The sequence below is a fragment of the Lepisosteus oculatus genome, unplaced genomic scaffold (assembly GCF_040954835.1).
Source record: "Lepisosteus oculatus isolate fLepOcu1 unplaced genomic scaffold, fLepOcu1.hap2 HAP2_SCAFFOLD_62, whole genome shotgun sequence".
NCBI lineage: Eukaryota > Metazoa > Chordata > Actinopteri > Semionotiformes > Lepisosteidae > Lepisosteus > Lepisosteus oculatus.
Genome location: NW_027168171.1, coordinates 811,793 through 833,257, shown reverse-complemented (window position 1 = coordinate 833,257; position 21,465 = coordinate 811,793). Strand labels below are relative to the sequence as shown.

The 21,465-nt window shown below is 47.1% G+C and overlaps 12 non-coding genes across 12 annotated transcripts; 4 read left to right on the top strand and 8 right to left on the bottom strand.

Moving 5' to 3' along the window:
- Positions 1-1,249: 1,249 nt before the first annotated feature.
- On the top strand, positions 1,250-1,322 carry trnav-aac (transfer RNA valine (anticodon AAC)). The gene has a single exon. It is a non-coding gene; the product is annotated as a tRNA-Val (tRNA).
- A 574-nt stretch (positions 1,323-1,896) lies between these two features.
- Positions 1,897-1,968, bottom strand: trnah-gug (transfer RNA histidin (anticodon GUG)). The gene has a single exon. It is a non-coding gene; the product is annotated as a tRNA-His (tRNA).
- A 722-nt stretch (positions 1,969-2,690) lies between these two features.
- On the top strand, positions 2,691-2,763 carry trnav-cac (transfer RNA valine (anticodon CAC)). The gene has a single exon. It is a non-coding gene; the product is annotated as a tRNA-Val (tRNA).
- An 8,050-nt stretch (positions 2,764-10,813) lies between these two features.
- trnan-guu (transfer RNA asparagine (anticodon GUU)) lies at positions 10,814-10,887 on the top strand. Its single transcript has one exon. It is a non-coding gene; the product is annotated as a tRNA-Asn (tRNA).
- Positions 10,888-12,852: 1,965 nt separating this feature from the next.
- Positions 12,853-12,926, bottom strand: trnai-aau (transfer RNA isoleucine (anticodon AAU)). The gene has a single exon. It is a non-coding gene; the product is annotated as a tRNA-Ile (tRNA).
- Positions 12,927-13,485: 559 nt separating this feature from the next.
- On the bottom strand, positions 13,486-13,556 carry trnag-gcc (transfer RNA glycine (anticodon GCC)). Its single transcript has one exon. It is a non-coding gene; the product is annotated as a tRNA-Gly (tRNA).
- Positions 13,557-13,769: 213 nt separating this feature from the next.
- Positions 13,770-13,851, bottom strand: trnas-aga (transfer RNA serine (anticodon AGA)). The gene has a single exon. It is a non-coding gene; the product is annotated as a tRNA-Ser (tRNA).
- Positions 13,852-16,028: 2,177 nt separating this feature from the next.
- trnas-aga (transfer RNA serine (anticodon AGA)) lies at positions 16,029-16,110 on the bottom strand. Its single transcript has one exon. It is a non-coding gene; the product is annotated as a tRNA-Ser (tRNA).
- Positions 16,111-16,902: 792 nt separating this feature from the next.
- Positions 16,903-17,044, bottom strand: LOC138231994 (U4 spliceosomal RNA). Its single transcript, XR_011186952.1, has one exon. It is a non-coding gene; the product is annotated as a U4 spliceosomal RNA (small nuclear RNA).
- Positions 17,045-17,159: 115 nt separating this feature from the next.
- On the bottom strand, positions 17,160-17,276 carry LOC138232018 (U5 spliceosomal RNA). Its single transcript, XR_011186977.1, has one exon. It is a non-coding gene; the product is annotated as a U5 spliceosomal RNA (small nuclear RNA).
- A 391-nt stretch (positions 17,277-17,667) lies between these two features.
- LOC138232045 (U5 spliceosomal RNA) lies at positions 17,668-17,784 on the bottom strand. The gene has a single exon (XR_011187004.1). It is a non-coding gene; the product is annotated as a U5 spliceosomal RNA (small nuclear RNA).
- A 2,194-nt stretch (positions 17,785-19,978) lies between these two features.
- trnag-ucc (transfer RNA glycine (anticodon UCC)) lies at positions 19,979-20,050 on the top strand. Its single transcript has one exon. It is a non-coding gene; the product is annotated as a tRNA-Gly (tRNA).
- Positions 20,051-21,465: the final 1,415 nt, after the last annotated feature.

The following is a 21,465-nucleotide window of genomic DNA, read 5'->3' as shown; positions in this document are numbered from 1 at the left end:
TCTCTGCTTCAGCATCGTGCCCTCACTCAGCCATTAAAAACGTCACTCGGACTTCTGACATGCTGACATGAAATGTCAAGAGAGAGTGGCGGAGACGCTTAAGGCAGAGAGAAGATGAAGAGGGGGCGTGGCTGCGAAATGATTGACAGCTGCATGACGCTCTCCATAGAAGGCGTGACCACAGGCTAAAGGACACCTTTCGGCACATCAAGCTCTAAGCACACACCTGGAGGACGTGGGAAATGATCCCGCTACCTCTCGCGTGCAAAGCGAGCGCTGTACCATGCAAGCTAACCCCCCTCGCTGGGGCTCATGCCTCAGTGTCGCCTAGTGCCGCTTGTTCCCCTCTTACCGGGTGCAGTTCACTGCCCTTCGTCTGCAAGGCAGTCGTGTAATTGCGGCTTTCTTGACTTATTGATGAAGGTCTGACTGGACGAGCGAATGATGCCTCTCCCCCGTCCTCAAGCTCGTTGACAGAATAAAATGGCAAGTGCCGCCGTGGCTCATTGGTTTAGGGATATGATTCTCACTTAGGGTGTGGGAGGTCCTGGGTTCAACTCGCGGATGAGCCCTTGTGTGCTCTTTTTGTCCTCGTCCACAAGACTGGGAACTGATATCCACATCACCTTGCAGCATCTGCTTATGGCAAACGATGGAATGTGACTAATGACTGAACGAGCCTGGTGAATACTCATCACGTGGCACAATGAGAGCGTGCAGTCAGCTGTCCAAGGCAGCAACCTCATTGCTCGTTCAAAAGAACACGTACTGAAAACTCATCACCACTATGTCGTAAATGAGCACCGCGATCGCTTGTTGTCAGGCGTCCTTACTTGGGAAATGCAGAAGCAAAAACTGCCCTCTCTCAGCCACCGAAACGTGTGCGGCTCGCCTTGCACTCTCTGCGCCTCGCATATTTATGGAGCTGTCTGCTCTTCTTTCTGTTGAAGTACGCAAGTTACGGGGCGTACTGCACACTATGATGTGCTCAATGACAGCTTTCAAGATTTGAAAACTATGAGCTTGATGGCTCAAGTCGAACGAATGTGGTTGTTATGCAATTGATGATCAAACGCACGTATTCTAACGATTCGTGAGAGTATGTTCTAAAGGTCCCTGGCTCGATCCCGGGTTTCGGCATTTTGTTTCATCGAGCCCTTTGTTCCTCTCTCCAGCGCCCCCTGCCTAAAGTGACGCTTCCCTTTCTCAGCCCGAAACGCAAGTGAGACACCAGCAGCGGTCCCTGCAGGTTTCTGTAGTGTAGCGGCTATCACGTTCGCCTAACACGCGAAAGGTCCCCGGTTCGAGACCGGGCGGAAACAGCCTTGTTTTGCACGCTCCTGTACTTCACAGAGGTATTGAGCGACCGGTCATTTGTTCCCAATGTATTTCCGCTGCCTTCATGCACTCTTGTACCAAACGCACGTTCCTTCTGTATGCGGAGCCGATCATTTGCAATTGGGCTGTGCCGACAGATCAGGACGAGCTCTGTCGGCTCAAAAGCAGCGCAGGACCTGCAAGAACAACAGAAAGATTAGCATCCAGCGGGGGCTTCTTAGTGAGCCCAAGATCTAATCAAGAATCGGCTCCAGCAACAGGGCTGGGCGCATTGTTCCATTCTCCGACCACTCTCGGTGTAAGCAAGTCCCTCCTGGTCTCTGCTTGAATTGCACTTTCCTGCGTTTGCTTTGGTGTAACTGGCTTCCCCTGCATGGGCGAATGTGAAGAATATCCTTAGTAAGTCATTGAAGAAACCCGAGAAGAGGTCGGAGTGGTCTCTGTCGTTCATCAACGATCCAGTCAGGCAGTACTCCTCTGTAAAGCACCGTTCGTTCACATCAATTGGCTTTTTTTTGCCTTCATTCGTGCAAGTAGTAAAAGCAGACGCCCCTATTCTGCCGTGACCCGGATTCGAACCGGGGTTGTTGCGGCCACAACGCAAAGTACTGACCACTATACGATCACGGCGAGTTACCGATACACACGTGGCAGGGCGGAAAAGGCTGTGCTCTCTTCGTGTGACATAATTCGGGAAAGTCCTCACGTTGCATTTCAACTGAGCCCCAGTATACATCGACCCTTCGACACTCTGAGTGACAACTCTCTCGTGTTTTCTCATATTTATGTAGTTTGCTTGCATGATGCCCTGAACAGCAGGGTTGTGCACTCCCATATGGTCTAGCGGTTAGGATTCCTGGTTTTCACCCAGGCGGCCCGGGTTCGACTCCTGGTATGGTAACGTGTCAATTTTGCCTCCTGCTTTCCAAAAGATCAGCACTGTGTATGAAGGAGCCGCATTAAAACTACTCAACGTGCAAAACGTGCGAGAAGAGGGGGCGCTTGTTTCCAGCCGAAACTTCTCGCGTGTGAGACGAGCTGACCATCGCTGCAGGAGGTGGGAGGGTCACTCTGGTAGACAGGGCTGACCTTCGGCAATAGGATTTATACTCTCCAAGATGATATTTGCACTTTCTGGAGAGGCGATTTTCTCCACTTCAGTAGCCCGATTTCGTCGATTGCGTGGAGAGGGCTGTAGAATGTGACGCCGCCTTTCCTGCTCCGTCCATGACAGGCGTGCTGGTCTCTGGAGAGAGAGCACGGTCCATCAGCGCACTCCAATAAAGGCACTGGAAGCAGCTGAATCGCATTAGCGAAGCTCAGCGCTGGGCCGCTGGGCACATCTTACCACAGTTTCCGTAGTGTAGTGGTTATCACGTTCGCCTCACACGCGAAAGGTCCCCGGTTCGAATCCGGGCGGAAACAGACCAGACTTTTTCTGTCGCCACGCACAAAAGGGGATTGGGGATTCGCCTAGCGCTGTGATCGAACAGACCCACTCACCTCTTAGTGTGGCGGGATCTGCACAGTGCATGTCGCAGCGCATCCTGCTTTAACTTCAATGCGCGTCCTGATGTACCCCGGTCTCCCGCGTGACAGGTCCTATACTAACGAGGAAGACATCGCTCTCTCCGACCCCCGGCATTGCGTCCTGACCCACCGTGCTGGAAGCCGACGCGTGCTGTGATTCCTTTACGGACCAGAAATGACAACCGAGGAGCCGAGAGATCATTTCAGCATTTCGCGTCTGAACGGAAAACACAAACGACCAACTCGGAATGACTTGCCTTTGACGCTTATCAAAGCGTTCTTTGTGCATCGAACAGACCCACTCACCTCTTAGTGTGGCGGGATCTGCACAGTGCATGTCGCAGCGCTCCCTGCTTTCACTTCAATGTGCTTCCTGATGTCGAGTCGTGTGCCGTGCGGAGGCTCTGAAAGCGAGAGCAATGAAAAGGTGCACGACGCTGTGAAAGAAAACAGAGAAGTGAAAGGCAGTTCTTTCTCTAAGGAGGTAAAAGAAAAGCTACTCCCCGTCGGAGAAATCGAACCCCGGTCTCCTGCATGACAGGCGGGGATACTTGCAACTATACTAAAGAGGAAGACAGCGCACGCTCCGACCCCCGGCATCGTGTCCCGACCCAGCGTGCTGGAAGGCGACGCGTGCTGTGATTCCATTACGGAGCAGAAATGACAACCGAGGAGCCGAGAGATCATTTCAGCTTTTCGCGTCTGAACGGAAAACACAAACGACCAACTCGGAATGACTTGCCTTTGACGCTTTTCAAAGCGTTCTTTGTGCACGACGACTGCGCCGCCTAGCAGATACAAATGGGTTGTACAACTTTGAAGTAGCAAATGGAAGAGGGCTAAGCCCCCTCTCTTTTAGCCCAGGTTCGATCTGTCTCCCAGACTCACCAGGCGCACGCACACACACACACCCGTGCCGTTGAAGTGCTCTGCTTCATTTCTAAGGGCAACTCAACATTCACTCCTACCCCGAGTGCAGAAAAGACAGCGTCTGCAGCAACAGCAGCTCAGGTCTCTGCCCATCTCCTCTTTTCTGCGGCTCCTGCGGAGTGGAGTCCTGCCTGGAGCTGTGTTTGCAGGCGGCGGCTCCCCGCGCCCTGTCTGTGCGTCGTGAAATTAATTAATAACGTTAATAAATTTATAAAGTAAATTTATAAAGTTATAAATTAGAAATTAATAACGATATAATTATATTCATGTACCGCAACACAAGAATAGTACACACTGTACATTGTCTGTCGATAATGTTTCTGTAATGCTTTTTCAGCATTCAGCATGTGACTGTGCTGTTGGCGCTGTGGGTTAGGTTCCTGACTTCCATGTCACACGGTCTATGATTGAATCCCATAGAACTATGACTTCATTATTTAACAAACATTTCTTTGAAAAAATGAAACGTTTCCCTTGGTCAGAGATTAAAAAAAACCTCACTTTTTTGAGGTTTTACTGTGCAGAGTGAGGTTTTACCTCACTTTTTTTGAGCAGAAGGTTTACTGTGACCTGAGAAGGGCCGGCATCCAATCACGGTGGTACACACACACGCTCTCACTCATATGAGCTACACGGCTACCAAGATGATCTCGGGTGCGCCGAGCTGGTACGGAACATATTGAACTGATCGACGGCGAATTGTCTCTCAGACAGGCTTTTCACCTCTGAGCTCCCTGACTGACAGTGATCAGCTAGGTAGTGAAACAGTCAGCTGCTTCTAAGCCTTAAACAGCTGCATCTCGGCGCTTCCACGGAGAGATGATTTGAAAGCCGAACATCGCCCATTGGGAACACCTTACTATCACTAGTTTAAGAGACTCTTAAGGTCTTGCAGAGGTGCCTGTCTAATAGCATGCGCTTTGCAAGCTATAGGTGTTTAGGCTGAGGCAGAATGCCTGTTAACAAAATGTTTTTCTAAAGGTGTGTCTAAGTGGCTGCAAAAGGACAACACTCCTGGGGCGCCGTGGCTCAGCTCCTGCACTTGATTATAATGCCGTTACATGTCGAAGCAGTAATTTACGTCATCCTACCACTGCAACACGGGGAATAGAGAGAAATGAGCACACGCTACGAATCGTCTCAATCACTCCCTAGAGTCGTAAGGCGCATTGAAGGGTGCACCCACATCATTAATCGTTGCGCCTCTGTGAAAGGAAAGCTCTTGGGCAGTCTTTGAAACAGCTCGGATGAAACACTTGATTGCTTCCATGTGCATCTGGAGCCCACTTCTTATTTTCACTTCACGCCGCCCAAAGCATTTCTAAAACAGGAGATTCGCGTTTGGGAATGCGCCCTGCCCTACAAATAAAACAGGTCTACGGGTCTGAAACCTGCTCCACAGAAAACAGCTCTGTTGCGCTTTTGATCAAAGGGAGATTCACTGTTCTTACTTTTTGATGACATAACACCCAAAGGGGCTTCTTTGGAGCTGGATTCCAACCAGCATCCTTAAGTTTCTTGGCGGTATCCTTTACAGTCCTCTGTTCGGTCGACAAGGGACTGAAGGGGGCAGCTTTCCTCACACATACAGTGCAATGTACTGTAGTGTTCCCCTTCATTGAATTCGCAGTTCTGCATCAGACCTCTAACTCGTTTCCTTAGCTTGGATTTAAGCCACGAAGCAGGCTTCTACTGTATAAACTTCTAGAGGAATCACAAACTATTTGAGAGGCCACCATCCCAGGGGGACCTGACAAAGTCTATCCCTAAACACCTAGCGCAGTCTCTCGAGAGACTGTCAAAAATCGCTTTCTCTGTTTGCGTTGCAAGTAAGTGAAAAAGCGGTCTCAAACCAGAGCTACTTGGCAGCAGCGGCACGTAAATACCGTTACTGTTACTGCTCGATACCGACGTTAGCCTACTATACCATGTTCAGCCACCGCTAGAAAATGTACGGCTCTAGGACCGGAGCAAACGACAGGAGGGCCAACGCCGAACGGGCACACGTGTCAGACATGGAGCGCGACGAGGATGGGATTCAAACCCATGCGTGAAGAGCACAATGGATTAGCAGTCCATCGCCTTAACCACTCGGCCACCTCGTCATGGAAACTGGGCTGTCCGGGCATGGGTTGGCGCGCTCCAGATGATCTTTTTCTTTTTTTTCCCTCGTACTCGAGGGTCATTTTCCTGTTCCACATGCGATTTCAACATTTTCCTTGGGAGATGTCAAGCCAGCAAGCCACTGCTGTGGTTCAATGGCCAGTGTGGAGATCAGTGGCCCTGTTGTACACAGAAAGCACATTGAGCTCCTTGGACATGAAAAGTTCCAGATAAAAGCCATTTGTCACCCTTTCTCTTGGTGTTGATGTTGCTATTGTATGTAAAGGTGGCAACTTGCTCAGCGAGCAGGCGGAGCACACACCGAATGCAGATGTGTCTGAGTGGTGTGTCCAAGTGGCTGCAAAAGGACAGCGCTCCTGGGGCGCCGTGGCTTAGTTGCTTAAAGCGCCTGCCTAGTAAACAGGAGACCCTGGCTCTGAATCCCAGCGGTGCCTTTTTTGTTCTGTCTTCTCGAACAGAACTGGTCATTATGGACAACCGCCTACAGCTAGACTTAATTAAATGCAAGTATTCATTTCCTGTCTTTAAGCGACTTGTTTTTCTTAAAATGGATGCAACTTGCAAAACATGAAATACAAACCTTGCTAATCAGCGCTAGCGGCTGGCAAAAAAAAAGAAGTTAGCAATGTTTTTTTTCTTTAACCTTAACCCTGCTAATGGAGAAGAGTTAAACGACCGAGTCTATGCAGCTTAAACGGTGCGCACGTCGGGTTCTTAGCTGAAAGGGTGGTAAATCACGCTCACCCCAGTCCTTAATCTTTTAAAGAGGATACAAAATTGAACCTAGTCGCCACATCACATACATCCTGTTCAACGATAAATAGGTAACATCTGTAGTGTGCTCTCTGAAGGCACTAGTTCTGTAGGATTTGGGATTTACTGAGACAATTATTCATTGTAGCAGTAAATCACAAAGTTGATTCTTTTGATGGCTTTAGAATCCAACCATGCGACATAACTCAAACAACGCACACACACAGGTACTAATACACGAGGATACATTTATTAATACATAGAATATGCATGTAAACCTAACAGATCTTATCGAGAGGGTTATCAGAATACAAAAGGTATATATTCAGTCAGTTACAAAGAGTTACATATATCAAGAGGACATACGTTCAGTATATCATTCATTTAGACCGTTTCGTAAATGAACTTGGTTATAACTTCTACACTAGATACTCAAAACAAGTACATAACTCTTAGGAATTAAATTGATATCAACTGGTTGGGATAACAATTGAATTCTCGAGCTGTCATGCAGTGAAGTTGAATACTCATCCAATCTCTGGGGATTCAGATCTCCTGCGGGCACAAAGAAGCAGTTGCAGACTTGTTGCTGTCTAATCCGCGCTCTCTGGCTCTATGCCAGGCTTTGCTGTTCAGCTTGCGACGGTGCTCTGGTGATGTTGACCTTGGGGTTGTAGACCACTTGGATGAGGCTCTCTCTTGGAATCTTGCAGACCTTTAGGCGCCAATGGATGACCATTGATCATGATAGCCAGGCTTAGCTAAGTGCATCCCCATTTGGGAGCTGTACCTTATCAAAAGAAAACATCTTTAAATCAGTCTGCATGAATAGCTTCTCTGTGACTGCACCACAGAGATGAAGAGGGAGATGGGGCCTCATTTGGGAAAGCACAGCAACACTTAATTCTGTCTTATTAATAAGCCTCGCCGCTACAGTACGTACAGTTATAATTCAATCTGAATTAAAAACTACATGTCCCAGTTACCATGGTGGTGCTTGTGATCATTGTGTTTAACCAACGAAACAGGGCGAAAAAATCAGTCACATGACTTTGTGGCTGAGTTTAGAAAGCTTAACGTATCAGCAAGACAGCAAAGACATTTTTCCAAGAAAGTTTAGCCTTTGTCACTAATGAAACCGCTAAATAAAGACATAAATATGGAAATTGACAATTAATTGACTTTTATATTTCTAAATATCACAACATGTTCGAATCCAAGTCATTTTTAATAACAATGGGTAAACTGGGTAAACTATCACAAAGCTTTAAAAAACTTAACATTTTTATTATCAACAAATTGTAAATACGATGTTACAATACGAATACGAATATTCTTATGTCCATACCTTTGCAAGGGAATCAGTGTGAATTGTAATACTAATTAAATAACCGCGGGCACTTTCCACCCCCTCTGACAGCAGGAACATAACCCATTCTCAGCTCAGCAGCTCATTACAATATAGGGTGTTCAAATCTTTTGCTGCCTCAAAAAGCTTTAGAGAACTTAACATTTCTATTATCAACAAATTGTAAATACGACGTTTACATTGGCATTACTAATTTTTCACTTGAGTGTATGGAGGATTGTCAGCTGTCACTGAGAGCAGTTAATTAAATGTATTTTTTGATTCACAATCAGACAAATGCAACATAAATTGTTATCTTTGTCTTCTAAGTATATTAATAAACTTTCAGCATAGCTTTCTCCTAGTTTAGATTAATTTTTCTTGGGATTTTGGGATCAAACGTGGAAAGATTAGATTAGTAATCGTTTTTATTTTTTAAATACATTTTAGAAAAGTGTAATCTATACTTAAAAGCTGTATAAAAGATGTATAAAAGACACTCGATATTAATGGAGTTTAGTTGATACTTTTTAAACTTTTAATTATTTTAAATTGTATTACAGCATTGTACACATGCTTAAAAGAGAAGAAAACGCAAGCCTTCTTCAGGTGTGAGGGCATTCTGCTCAGAATGAAACACTAAAATGTAATGTAGGCTCTGAATGGGTTCAATTATGATTTGGGCTTGATTAAGGTCGCTGCCTTTCATCCAAAATCCTGCTTGAATCCTTCTAAACTAAAAATTAGACATGAGCAGGGGCTCTGGTGAAATTTCTCTTTTTTTAATTTCTCTTTTTTTCTTGGAAAAATAACTTACCCGCTGCAATCCGGGCACAGAAGGATTAAAAGAAGCCAGACAGGCAGGGGGAAGAGTGAGTTCTAGATAAAGAGGTATCCAGGTAACAGTGAAGGTAACAGCCGCAGACGTGGCCTACTTAGCCCGCCAGGGTTACCCTACTCTCCCGGAGGAGGCCCACCGGGAAATAGCGCTCCAGGCGTTCCTGGCCCCGGCGCCGACTGAGGTGCAGTGCCACGTGATGCTGGCCGCACTGGTCCCCTTGGAGCAGGCCTTGGCTCTGGCTGAGCAGACTGATGCCGTATTCGAGGAAACCGGTGGGCGCCAACGGAGGGGCGCACGGGGAATCAGATGGGGAGGAGGAGACGCCCAGCGCGACGATGCTGGGGGAGCGATGACGGCTGGTCATCTGCCACTGCTGTGGGGAGAGGGGACACATCGCAGGCAACATGAAATTGTCAGGGACATTCAGCTATATACAAAGAAGAGACAGACAAAGTAATAATTCTATATTAACGTGGCCTACATATTGACGCAATGATCAAACTAACTGACATGTTCTGATTCAGATCCCCTGCAGTTCATAATAATTAGAACAATAGCAATGCTGAGTCCTCCCCACCCTACTGAGCACAAATTCAGCTGCTCTCCAGTTCTGTTCTGCATGTTTTTTCATTGCAATTGAGCTCGGAGCTGGAGATGATCTCCATACAGTTCTGTGTTAACTAGCCCGCACTTGCGTGCTAATTTACGGGTTGTGGCAAATGCTTTTTTATAGTTCATATACATGACGGCAACCTGTTACCGAGGAACCTGAGAGGTTTAAAAGCCTCACGAGCCAGGCAGGACTCCAACCTACAATCTTCTGATTCGAAGTCAAACGTGTTATGCATTACGACACTGGCCCATGGAACATGCGCTTGCACTCTACCACAGAGAACAGAAAAAGTGTTGATGTGTCGTGCTGAAATTCCGATTGATTTTGAATTCAAAGAAAAAAGGTTTTCTTCCAAAACACCATGAAATTGTCACATCTTGCAGACAATAGGTGTATTCCATGTTGAAAAGAGAAGAAAGAAAACCATGGAGCCTTTTACAGGTGTGAGGCTTCTTCAGGTGTGAGAAGACCTCACAGTCGAAATGCTGTGTTTCTGTTCTTCTCTTTTCAGCATGCAATAAACCTATTACTTGATCCTTTGCAGCCGAGGCATGCTGAAGTAGCTACCCAGCTGAACATCTAGCAGACTACAGTACTTCTCTCCTGTAGAAGTAAAGCAGGGCTTGCTGGGTGAGCTTTTGCTCCGGTAAATTAGGTCACGTGTCATGTTAAATCACTTCTTCTAAACACAACATTTGCTGGTGCTAGCTTTCCCCATGAAAAGAGACATTTCCCTTACAGTACATGACATATCGTTTTTATTCTATCAATAAGTATAGAAATTAAACAAAAGAAAAAATGGTGTCGCCAAAGAATGCACAGCTCTGTCGCCTTGGGGAGGTGTCAAGGGCATTGAGCTCCTTGGACATGAAAAGTGCCCGATAAATGCCATTTCTCATCATTTCTCTTGGCGTCAGTTCTGCTATTAAATGGGACGGAGGCAACGGGCTCAGAGAGCAGGTTAAGTGCACACCGAATGCAGATGTGTCTAAGTGTCTGTAAAAGCGCGGTGCTCCGCTGGTGCTGTTCCCTAGTGGCTTAAAGTGCCCGCCTAGTAAGCAGGCGATCCTGGGTCTGAATACCAGCGGTGCCTCTCTCCGTGTCTTGTTGTGCCGAATGTCTCATTTCAGACAAACATGTACAGCTTGGTTCAGTTTAATGCAAGAATTCATTTCCTTTCTGGAATAACTTGTTTTTGAAGAAATCCATACAGCTTGTGAAAGATGAAATCCATTTCTTGGTTGTCAGTGGAAAAAGATTGCCGGCTGCAAGAAGCGCAAGTGATTGTTTTCTTTGACCATAAACCTGCAAATGTAGAGAGCACAAGCGGCCGTCAGTCTCTGTGGTGCAATCGGTTAGCGCGTTCGGCTGTTAACCGAAAGGTTGGTGGTTCAAGCCCACCCAGGGACGCATGTCTCAGTTTTTCCAATGTAAACATCATCACCGCTAAAGAAGATGGTGCAGAAGGCTCCACAGTCGAAACATTGTGCTTCTTTTCTTCTCTTTTCAGCATGGAGTAAACCTTTGCTTGATCCTTTGCAGCCTACGCATGCTGACACAGCTACCTTTCTCTTAACGCGCCTCAATCATTATTCACCAAAACCATCAGCAGAATGTGTCGCCTTTGTGGTGATGTCACTCCTCTGCTTCACAAATGTCCTTAGTGACGGACCATTCCTTTCTGCCATTTTTCCGGAGCGGTTATTGATTGCTCCATCATTTCCCTCATACTTTCCATCCCTAGATTGAAAAAAAAACAGAAACAGGCTGACAGGACGACAATCAAATTGCAAAAACTCATCAAAGCACTCGATAGAGTATTTGAATCCACAAGTAGCTACAAGCAACTTTGTCCTGGCTTGCATGAAAGTCGGAAAATGTCAAAAAGGTGGCTTTTTCATATTTGTTCTTTTATTTTTAGTTCGTTGGCTCTTCTGTCCATTGTCCTCCTGCCTGGCTCTTGACCTGTGACTGTCTGAACGCACACGTTAGACTTTCAGGCGGGGGATTTGTCCTGAGCCTCTGTGAAAGACCCACCCACCCCCATAAATAACTGCTCTAGAAACACATGATTGCAAAACTAAACCACAGCTTAAAGAGGAGCTTGTCATGACCGCCAGGCAGTTAAGACCAACTCTTAAGCGATCTAATCAGCACCAGCAGTGGGTGATTATTAACAAACGCTGCCGCACGAGTTAACCCACCTGCACACACTCCACCGTGCGGTACACAGTGCTATTTTTACCATCTTTACCTGCTTCCCGCTGCTCGGTATTGAGTCTATTCCTTGAGAGCTCTACCTGGCATTTTTTCCATTACCTCGTTTATTCTGGATATTGGACTCCCCTTCTGCCTTTTTGACTTTGGACCTCGCCTCTCACCTCGGACTGTTTGCCACCAGTGTTCTCCCTGGATTACGACTTACCTTACGCCTCTTGACCACGAAACAAAGCAAAGCAGAGCAAAACAAAACGAACAAACGAAAACCCTCACGTCCCGCACTTGCATATAACGCCGTTACGTGCCCAAGCGGTATTGTACGTCATCCTAGCACTGCACCCCGGGGCGTACGGTATATGGGAACGAGCACACGCCACGAATCGTCTTGAATCACTCCCTACAGCTGTAAGGTGCCTTGAAGCGTGCACCCCCAACTTTCTTCTTTGCCCATCTGTGAAAGGTAAACTGTTGAACAAACTCTGAACCAGCTCTAAGGAAACTAATCCGATTAGACGTTACTTTGACTCATCTTTTTACGCTCAGTGCTGGATTGCTCAAACTCCAGCTAGGGTTAGGGTTAGCATTCCCACGCTACTTAGACACTTTGTTTACGCTCAGTGCTGGATTTTGGGAACTTCAGGATGAGTGGGAATTTTCTCCTATCTGTCAATTCTGTTTTGTTTTGGAGACTCTTGGCTGCCTATGTTGTACAGTGCAGCGTGAAGGAAACATTTTCCAAAACTGTGTCAGCTCAAAAGTTGTAAGAAAACCTCTCCAGCTGCTTTAACTCTCTTCATTTTTGTCATTTAATGTGACACTCGATGTATAACTGGAGCCTCACATATGCAAATGGTGAGGCTCCAGTTCGACACCCAGTTCGACACCACTTTACAGTATATGACAAAAGCATGGCAGACTGTGCCGGACCGGCAGATAACTTCCGCTTATTTTTACCATATTAAACATTGGAAATCCTCCCACTTGTATTTGTGACACTTGATTTTGGCTCCACCTAAGACACTCTTAAATCTTCAAACACTTTTCTCTTCTCCCGCAACACTCTTGTCTGTCGGCACTATGTGGCAGCGTTGCATGACAACCCCTCTCACCACGGAAAGGAACCTAACAGCTTTGGTAAGAGAGGAGAAAAGGACCTGGCCAGTACGGGGCTCGAACCCGTGACCTTGGCGTTATTAGCACCACGCTCAAACCAACTGAGCTAACCGGCCTCACGACAGTGCTCCTCTCTGTGCTGCAAAAAATCGAACTCAGGGAATTTCTTTTGTCCTCCTTTGAATAGAAAGCTGTGTAATTCAGTGTACGGGCTTTCTCGTGCAGTTTCATGGTTCTTGTAACCCAAATCCTACACTGGCCTGAAGTGCCCCCCCATTTCACAGCATTTTTCAGCTGATTTAAAATGTACCTAAAGGAGAAGCATTATTGAAGACCATCAATTACCAAGAGCTTTTGTCAAAGGTTTTGGTGGTCATTTTGAATGACCACAGAGCGCTGTGACCTCGGTTTTACATCTCATCCAAAAGACAACGCCCTTTTACAACACAGCATCTCCGTCACTATACTGGGGCATTGGGACCCGCACAGACCTCAGGGTGAGCGCCCCACCGCCGGCACCATTAACACCGCTTCCAGCTGGAAGCTTTGTTTTCCCCTGTAGCTCACCCTCATCCGGGTACTGACCTGGCTCACACCTGCTTAGCTTCAGTGGGTTTTTTGAGTTGCGAGTTGCAAGGGGATGCAAGTGATGGAGCCGCTCGCTGCAAAAGCCACTGCATTGGCCGGGAATCGAACCCGAGCCTCCCGCGTGGCAGGCGAGAATTCTACCACTGAACCACCAATGCTCAGTGTCTGGGCCTTCAAAAAAGACGCTTTTTTGGTGCTCTGTGCAAAACGCGTCGACATCTGCTTCCAGCTGCAAAATGCCATTCGCGGACGCTGAAGAACTTATTTCCAAGGCAGCGGGTACAAGCGATTGGGCGTTTTAAAACCACCAGGAACAGCAAAGAGGCGCGCTTCTTTGCTTGCGCCGAAACACACCGACTGGAGGCGGATAACGTAGTCAGCAGGATTCGAACCTGCGCGGGGAGACCCCAATGGATTTCTAGTCCATCGCCTTAACCACTCGGCCACGACTACAGCAAGCCCCACTGCCGCTGCGTTCTTGCTACAATCTTACCTGGATCGCGAGGCGCCGGCGGAAGCCTATTTCAAAGTCGTTCTCCGTTTCAAAAAAACATTTCCAAAATACAAGCCTTGCAGACAGACACGCCTCAGAGGACTTAAGGGTGGCTTCATGTCGGAATGATAAAGTCTCCCCGTCCGGACATGAAAATGCCACTTTGTTACACACAAAAAAAGAATCAACAACAGAGAAATGCCCACAAGCATTTGAAAAGCCGCACCACGTCGCACTTGAAATAGCTCTTACATTAGTGGTAGACGCAGGAATCGCCTTTTTATTTACGCTCTTACCAACGCGATGGAAAGCAAAACAAAGCAAAGCAGAGCAAAACAAAACGAACAAACGAAAACCTTGCGTATAACGCCGTTACGTGCCCAAGCGGTATTGTACGTCATCCTAGCACTGCACCCCGGGGCGTACGGTATATGGGAACGAGCACACGCCACGAATCGTCTCGAATCACTCCCTACAGCTGTAAGGCGCCTTGAAGCGTGCACCCCCAACATTCTTCTTTGCGCATGTGTGAAAGGTAAACTCTTGAGCAGACTCTGAACCAGCTCTAAGGAAACTAATCCGATTAGACGTTACTTTGACTCATCTTTTTACGCTCAGTGCTGGATTGCTCAAACTCCAGCTAGGGTTAGGGTTAGCATTCCCACGCTACTTAGACACTTTGTTTACGCTCAGTGCTGGATTTTGGGAACTTCAGGATGAGTGGGAATTTTCTCCTATCTGTCAATTCTGTTTTGTTTTGGAGACTCTTGGCTGCCTATGTTGTACAGTGCAGCGTGAAGGAAACATTTTCCAAAACTGTGTCAGCTCAAAAGTTGTAAGAAAACCTCTCCAGCTGCTTTAACTCTCTTCATTTTTGTCATTTAATGTGACACTCGATGTATAACTGGAGCCTCACATATGCAAATGGTGAGGGTCCAGTTCGACACCCAGTTCGACACCACTTTACAGTATATGACAAAAGCATGGCAGACTGTGCCTGACCGGCAGATAACTTCCGCTTATTTTTACCATATTAAACATTGGAAATCCTCCCACTTGTATTTGTGACACTTGATTTTGGCTCCACCTAAGACACTCTTAAATCTTCAAACACTTTTCTCTTCTCCCGCAACACTCTTGTCTGTCGGCACTATGTGGCAGCGTTGCATGACAACCCCTCTCACCACGGAAAGGAACCTAACAGCTTTGGTAAGAGAGGAGAAAAGGACCTGGCCTGTACAGGGATCGAACCCACGACCTTGGCGTTATTAGCACCACGCTCGAACCAACTGAGCTAACCGGCCTCACGACCGTGCTCCTCTCTGTGCTGCAAAAAATCAAACTCAGGGAATTTCTTTTGTCCTCCTTTGAATAGAAAGCCGTGTAATTCAGTGTACGGGCTTTCTCGTGCAGTTTCATGGTTCTTGTAAGCCAAATCCCACACTGGCCTGAAGTGCCCCCCCATTTCACAGCATTTTTCAGCTGATTTAAAATGTACCTAAAGGAGAAGCATTATTGAAGACCATCAATTACCAAGAGCTTTTGTCAAAGGTTTTGGTGGTCATTTTGAATGACCACAGAGCGCTGTGACCTCGGTTTTACATCTCATCCAAAAGACAGCGCCCTTTTACAACACAGCATCTCCGTCACTATACTGGAGCATTGGGACCCGCACAGACCTCAGGGTGAGCGCCCCCCCGCCAGCACCATTAACACCGCTTCCAGCTGGAAGCTTTGTTTTTCCCTGTAGCTCACCCTCATCCAGGTACTGACCTGGCTCACACCTGCTTAGCTTCAGTGGGTTTTCAGTTGCGAGTTGCAAGGGGATGCAAGTAATGGAGCCGCTCGCTGCAAAAGCCACTACATTGACCGGGAATCGAACCCGAGCCTCCCACGTGGCAGGCGAGAATTCTACCACTGAACCACAAATGTTCAGTGCCTGAACCTTCAAAAAAGACGCTTTTTTGGTGCTCTGTGCAAAACGCGTCGACATCTGCTTCCTGCTGCAAAATGCCATTCTGAATAATTTATTTCCAAGGCAGCGGGTACAAGCGATTGGGCGTTTTAAAACCACCAGGAAAAGCAAAGAGGCGCGCTTCTTTGCTTGCGCCGGAACACACCGACTGGAGGCGGACAACGTAGTCGGCAGGATTCGAACCTGCGCGGGGAGACCCCAATGGATTTCTAACCCATCGCCTTAACCACTCGGCCACGACTACAGCAAGCCCCGCCCCCGCTGCGTTCTTGCTACAATCTTTCCTGGATCGCGAGGCGCCGGCGGAAGCCTATTTCAAAGTCGTTCTCCGTTTCAAAAAAACATTTCCAAAATACAAGCCTTGCAGACAGACACACCTCAGAGGACTTAAGGGTGGCTTCATGTCGGAATGATAAAGTCTCCCCGTCCGGACATGAAAATGCCACTTTTTTACACACAAAAAAAGAATCAACAACAGAGAAATGCCCACAACAGCTATACACAGAAAACATGCAGGACACTGCTCATGATGTTTCCCGAGCCGAAACACAGTGCGTTTTTCCAAGCCATCTGACAAAGCCCGCCCACTGAAAACTGCAGCAGATCGTGTATAGACGTTCAACTTTGTAACTACTGCACGCACAGGAAGCAGAATAAATTCATCTTTTCAAACTGTCAAAGGTTTGCTTTGCGAATGCTGCAGGACATCGCACAATCTCTTTTGAACGGGGACAAACGATTTCTTATGGGGCGCATTAAGTACAGACGTTTAAAAAGCTCCACTCATGCCGACGATGCAGCATGAAGAAGCGCAACCTAACGTTTGACAGACAAAAGCCGGGCGCCGCTACGAGCAATATGAAATCAAACTGACAGCACACGGCGTTTCGCGCTGACTCAAAAGTGATCTCGACAGATGCTGTTCTCTGCATAACGCTGAAAGAGCTAAAGAGCGTTTCTGTTGAGACGTAACAAGCTCTTTTCTTTCTACCATGATGTCACCATGACAAAATCTGTCTTTAAACACCTTCCTCATTCTCTGACGAGACTGTCAAAAATTGCTTTCGCCGATTGCATTGCAAACCAGCGGAAGGGGGGTATTGGGAAAAGTTTTCAACTAGCAATAATCGCGCCTCGGCTAAACCTCACAGGCTACGATACTGCCACTGCGCAAAGCTGACGGTTGCCAGGCAACCGCGGGGATCCTATGGAAATCGTTATCAATCGTCTCATGGCATGTCGTTGCTGAAATGCTTCATATTTGTGTTTTCTCTCTTTGACCAGCCCAGCTGCGCCCCACCCGAAGGCAGGGAAGCACAAAAATTGCATGGAACTCATTCATGCTCCTCTCCACGGAAATCTTTAGTAAAAGGCGAAAGATTTGTACGAGATGAAGAGAAACCAGAGTGCATGGCTGAACAGCTACAGGAGCCCAGGGCGCCTTCAAGGCCTCTGCCCTGCCGGTCGTGGTTGGCAATGCACCTGGCCTTACAAATGAGCCAGTGGGGCCCGTTCAGCTCCGGGCTCATCGCCTGCGGCTCTCGGTTTGCGAGCGTGCCCAATCCGTGCGATAACTCGGAAAACACCCGGCCACACTGTGCCGGAAACGACGCACTCTGGGAAGCCGCTATGCAAAGCGAGGTCCCAAGATCCCCTGCAGCCGGACACTTCCCGCCCCCCAAAGAAAAGAGCGCCAATCAGACAGGCGGAGACCGAGGACTCGCAGAGCAGACGGCCACAATCGCCATAACAAGAGCGATTGCGAGCGGTTTTGTTTTCTCTCTTTGACCAGCCCAGCTGCGCCCCACCCGAAAGCAGGGAAGCACAAAAATTGCATGGAACTCATTCATGCTCCTCTCCACGGAAATCTTTAGTAAAAGGTGAAAGATTTGTACGAGATGAAGAAAAACCAGAGTGCGTGGCTGCACAGCTACAGGAGCCCAGGGCACCTTCAAAGCCTCTGACCTGCCGGTCGTGGTTGGCAATGCACCTGGCCTTACAAATGAGCCAGTGGGGCCCGTTCAGCTCCGGGCTCATCGCCTGCGGCTCTCGGTTTGCGAGCGTGCCCAATCCGTGCGATAACTCGGAAAACACCCGGCCACACTGTGCCGGAAACGACGCACTCTGGGAAGCCGCTATGCAAAGCGAGGTCCCAAGATACCCTGCAGCCGGACACTTCCCGCCCCCCAAAGAAAAGAGCGCCAATCAGACAGCCGGAGACCGAGGACTCGCAGAGCAGACGGCCACAATCGCCATAATAAGAGCCTAACCCTAACCCTCGGAAATCTGTGGCGTTTAGCGTGACATAGTCTTGCAGGCATCGTGCTGTCTCACTGCAATACTATACCGCTGGAGGAAACAGTCCATCTGGCCATGAAACTCATTTGAACGTCTAGCTACAGCAACTAACTATATCATGATTTATTCAGGATGTGCGAAATCAGCACGTCCCGGACACAGCTTCCGAAATCGTGAGCATTCTCTGGTGGTAGGGGCGTTCAAGATGGCGCTCAGGTGGGAGGTAAAGTTTAGTGGTTGAGGAGTTTTTTTTTGAGTTTTTCATGACCTGAATGTTAATTTTTGCTTTTTTTGACTACTGAAAAATAAGGACTTAACAGTAGTTGTTTAAACTTCAGTTATAACTGAAAGAAAAAAAAACGATTTTTTTTAGGTTTAAGAATTTCGATATGAGTAACACTGAGAAAAGAAAAGCGAGTGCTGGGTCTTCGAAGGAGAAATCTAAGATACCTCAATCGTATATGTATAGCACTACAAGAAAATTGATGGCAACTAAAGGGAAAAGTGAAGCAGCTGGAGGGGACGTGGAAAGAGTGCTGGAGATGCGCTCGCAGCCCAAGTGAGACTCAGCTGCCAGAGGAAGAGCCGGAGTCCCTGCCCAGCACACCTGTGAAAACCCCGGCAGCCAAGAGAGGAAGGGGCGAGCTGACGCTGGAGGAGCTCCAGACCAACATCTTCAACATGATGGCACAGAGCATGGGTGAGCTGAAGGAAATGATTCGATCTAATACAGTCGCAATCGAAAGTCTTAAAAAGTCCATGGACTGTGTGTTTAAAGAGGTTGAAGACTTAAAGAGTGAAGTAAAAGTTCTTAAACAAGTAAATACCGAACAAGAAAAGCATATTAAAGAACTTGAATTGAAAGTGAACGATGTAGATAGATACCGTCGATGATGGAATTTAAAATTATTTGGAGTTAAAGAGGAACGTGATAAGGACCTTGTTGCAACAGTGAAGGGTATCTGTAAAAGGACCCTGCCGGACCAGGAGGACGTAATATCGGCCATTGACTTTGTTCACAGGCTCGGGAGAGCGAACATGTCTGAGCGAACTGAGCAAGTGCGCCCCAGATCGATTATAATACAGTTCACCAAGAGGACGGCGAGGGACATGCTGTGGCGAGCGGCGAGGGGGAATGAGTATTTGAATGGGAACAAACTGAGGTTTGCAGAGGACCTGTCTGCTGCGGACAGGAGCACCAGGAACCAGCTGTGGCCCCAGGTTGAAGCTGCCAGAAGAGAGGGGAGGAGAGCCTACTTTGTGGGAGCGAGGGCCTTTGTGGACGGGAAGGAGATTTGCTCCCAGTGACTGCTAAGTTAATGATTATGTTTGGTTTTATTTGTTATACCAGTATATACTAGTGTTTCTTTAGTGTTAGTTTGGAATGGTGTAGTTAAGTGTTAAGGACTGTTATAGTTCTGGTTCTTTGAAAAACTCAATAGTTTAGACAGTCTTAGAGTTAGTTATTTGCTTTTGCGTATGTCTTTTTCATGAATGCCAGAGGTACTCGAAATGTTGTTAAAAGAAAAACTGTGTGCTGAGTTTTATTTTTTACAGGAAACGCATGCATGTTGAAACTAAAGTTTATAAATAATTGAGAAATATTAAAGCAAGGAAAATATGATACGTGTAAAATATACAATTTGATCACATAATTACTTAATTACCTGTGGTAGTTAAATGCTTTTTTCTGCTGTGTTTTTTTTCTCTTGTACATGACTCTGATCCTCTTGTTGTATTTGTATTTGTAAATTCTATATGTTTAATAAATTGTTTTTTAAAAAAAGCATTCTCTGGTGGCTTCCTGTGGGCGTGCGTTGGTGGTATAGTGGTGAGCATAGCTGCCTTCCAAGCGGTTGACCCAGGTTCGATTCCCGGCCAATGCAGTGGCGAATGTTTTCAAATGCTGTCATGAGCCTTGGATTGTGATTAGCAAAACGAAGCCTTTTGAAAGAGCTAAAGCACTGCAAAACGGAATTGAAGGAGAATCTTACAGGGGATTCTGAACGGTGTCTGCATACACGCAGTCCGATACGGGTGCTGAAAGCTTGAGCTACTCTCAATGTCGTGCTGCCTTTCCCCGGAGTAAATCTGTTACATTGAAAGAATGCTTCTCGCAGGTTCAAAAAGGGACCCTTTGTTAATTGTAGAAATCAATGATTTCGAATGAATTCTGTATGCGTTAAAAGACAGCTATACACAGAAAACATGCAGGACACTGCTCATGATGTTTACCGAGCCGAAACACAGTGCGTTTTTTCAAGCCATTTGACAAAGCCCGCCCACTGAAAACTGCAGCAGATCGTGTAAAGACATTCAACTTTGTAACTACTGCACGCACAGTAAGCAGAATAAATTCCTCTTTTCAAACTGTCAAAGGTTTGCTTTGCGAACGCCGCAGGACATCGCACAATCTCTTTTGAACAGGGACAAACGATTTCTTATGGGGCGCAGTAAGTACTGTTACTGTCACTGCTCGATACCGACGTTGGCCTACTATACCATGTTCAGCCACCGCTAGAAAATGTACGGCTCTAGCACCAGAGCAAACAACAGGAGGGCCGACGTCGAACAGGCACACGTGTCAGACATGGAGAGCTATGAGAAGGGGATTCGAACCCATGCGTGCAGAGCACAATGGATTAGCAGTCCATCACCTTAACCACTCAGCCACCTTGTCGGCGAAACTGGGCTGTCCGGACATGGGTTGGCGCGCTCCAGATGATCTTTTTCTTTTTTTTCCCCTCGTACTCGAGGGTCATTTTCCTGTTCCACATGCGATTTCAACATTTTCCTTGGGAGATGTCAAGCCAGCAAGCCACTGCTGTGGTTCAGTGGCCAGTGTGGAGTTCAGTGGCCCTGTTGTACACAGAAAGCACATTGAGCTCCTTGGACATGAAAAGTTCCAGATAAAAGCCATTTGTCATCCTTTCTCTTGGTGTCGATGTGGCTATTGTATGTAAAGGTGGCAACTTGCTCAGCGAGCAGGCGGAGCACACATCGAATGCAGATGTGTCTGAGTGGTGTGTCCAAGTGGCTGCAAAAGGACAGCACTCCTGGGGCACCGTGGCTTAGTTGGTTAAAGCGTCTGCCTAGTAAATAGGAAGTCCTGGGTCCGAATCCCAGTGGTGCCTTTTTTGTTCTGTCTTCTCGAACAGAACTGGTCATTATGGACAACCGCCTACGGCTAGACTTAATTAAATGCAAGTATTTATTTCCTGTCTTTAATGCGACTTGTTTTTCTTAAAATGGATGCAACTTGCAAAACATGAAATACAAACCTTGCTAATCAGCGCTAGCG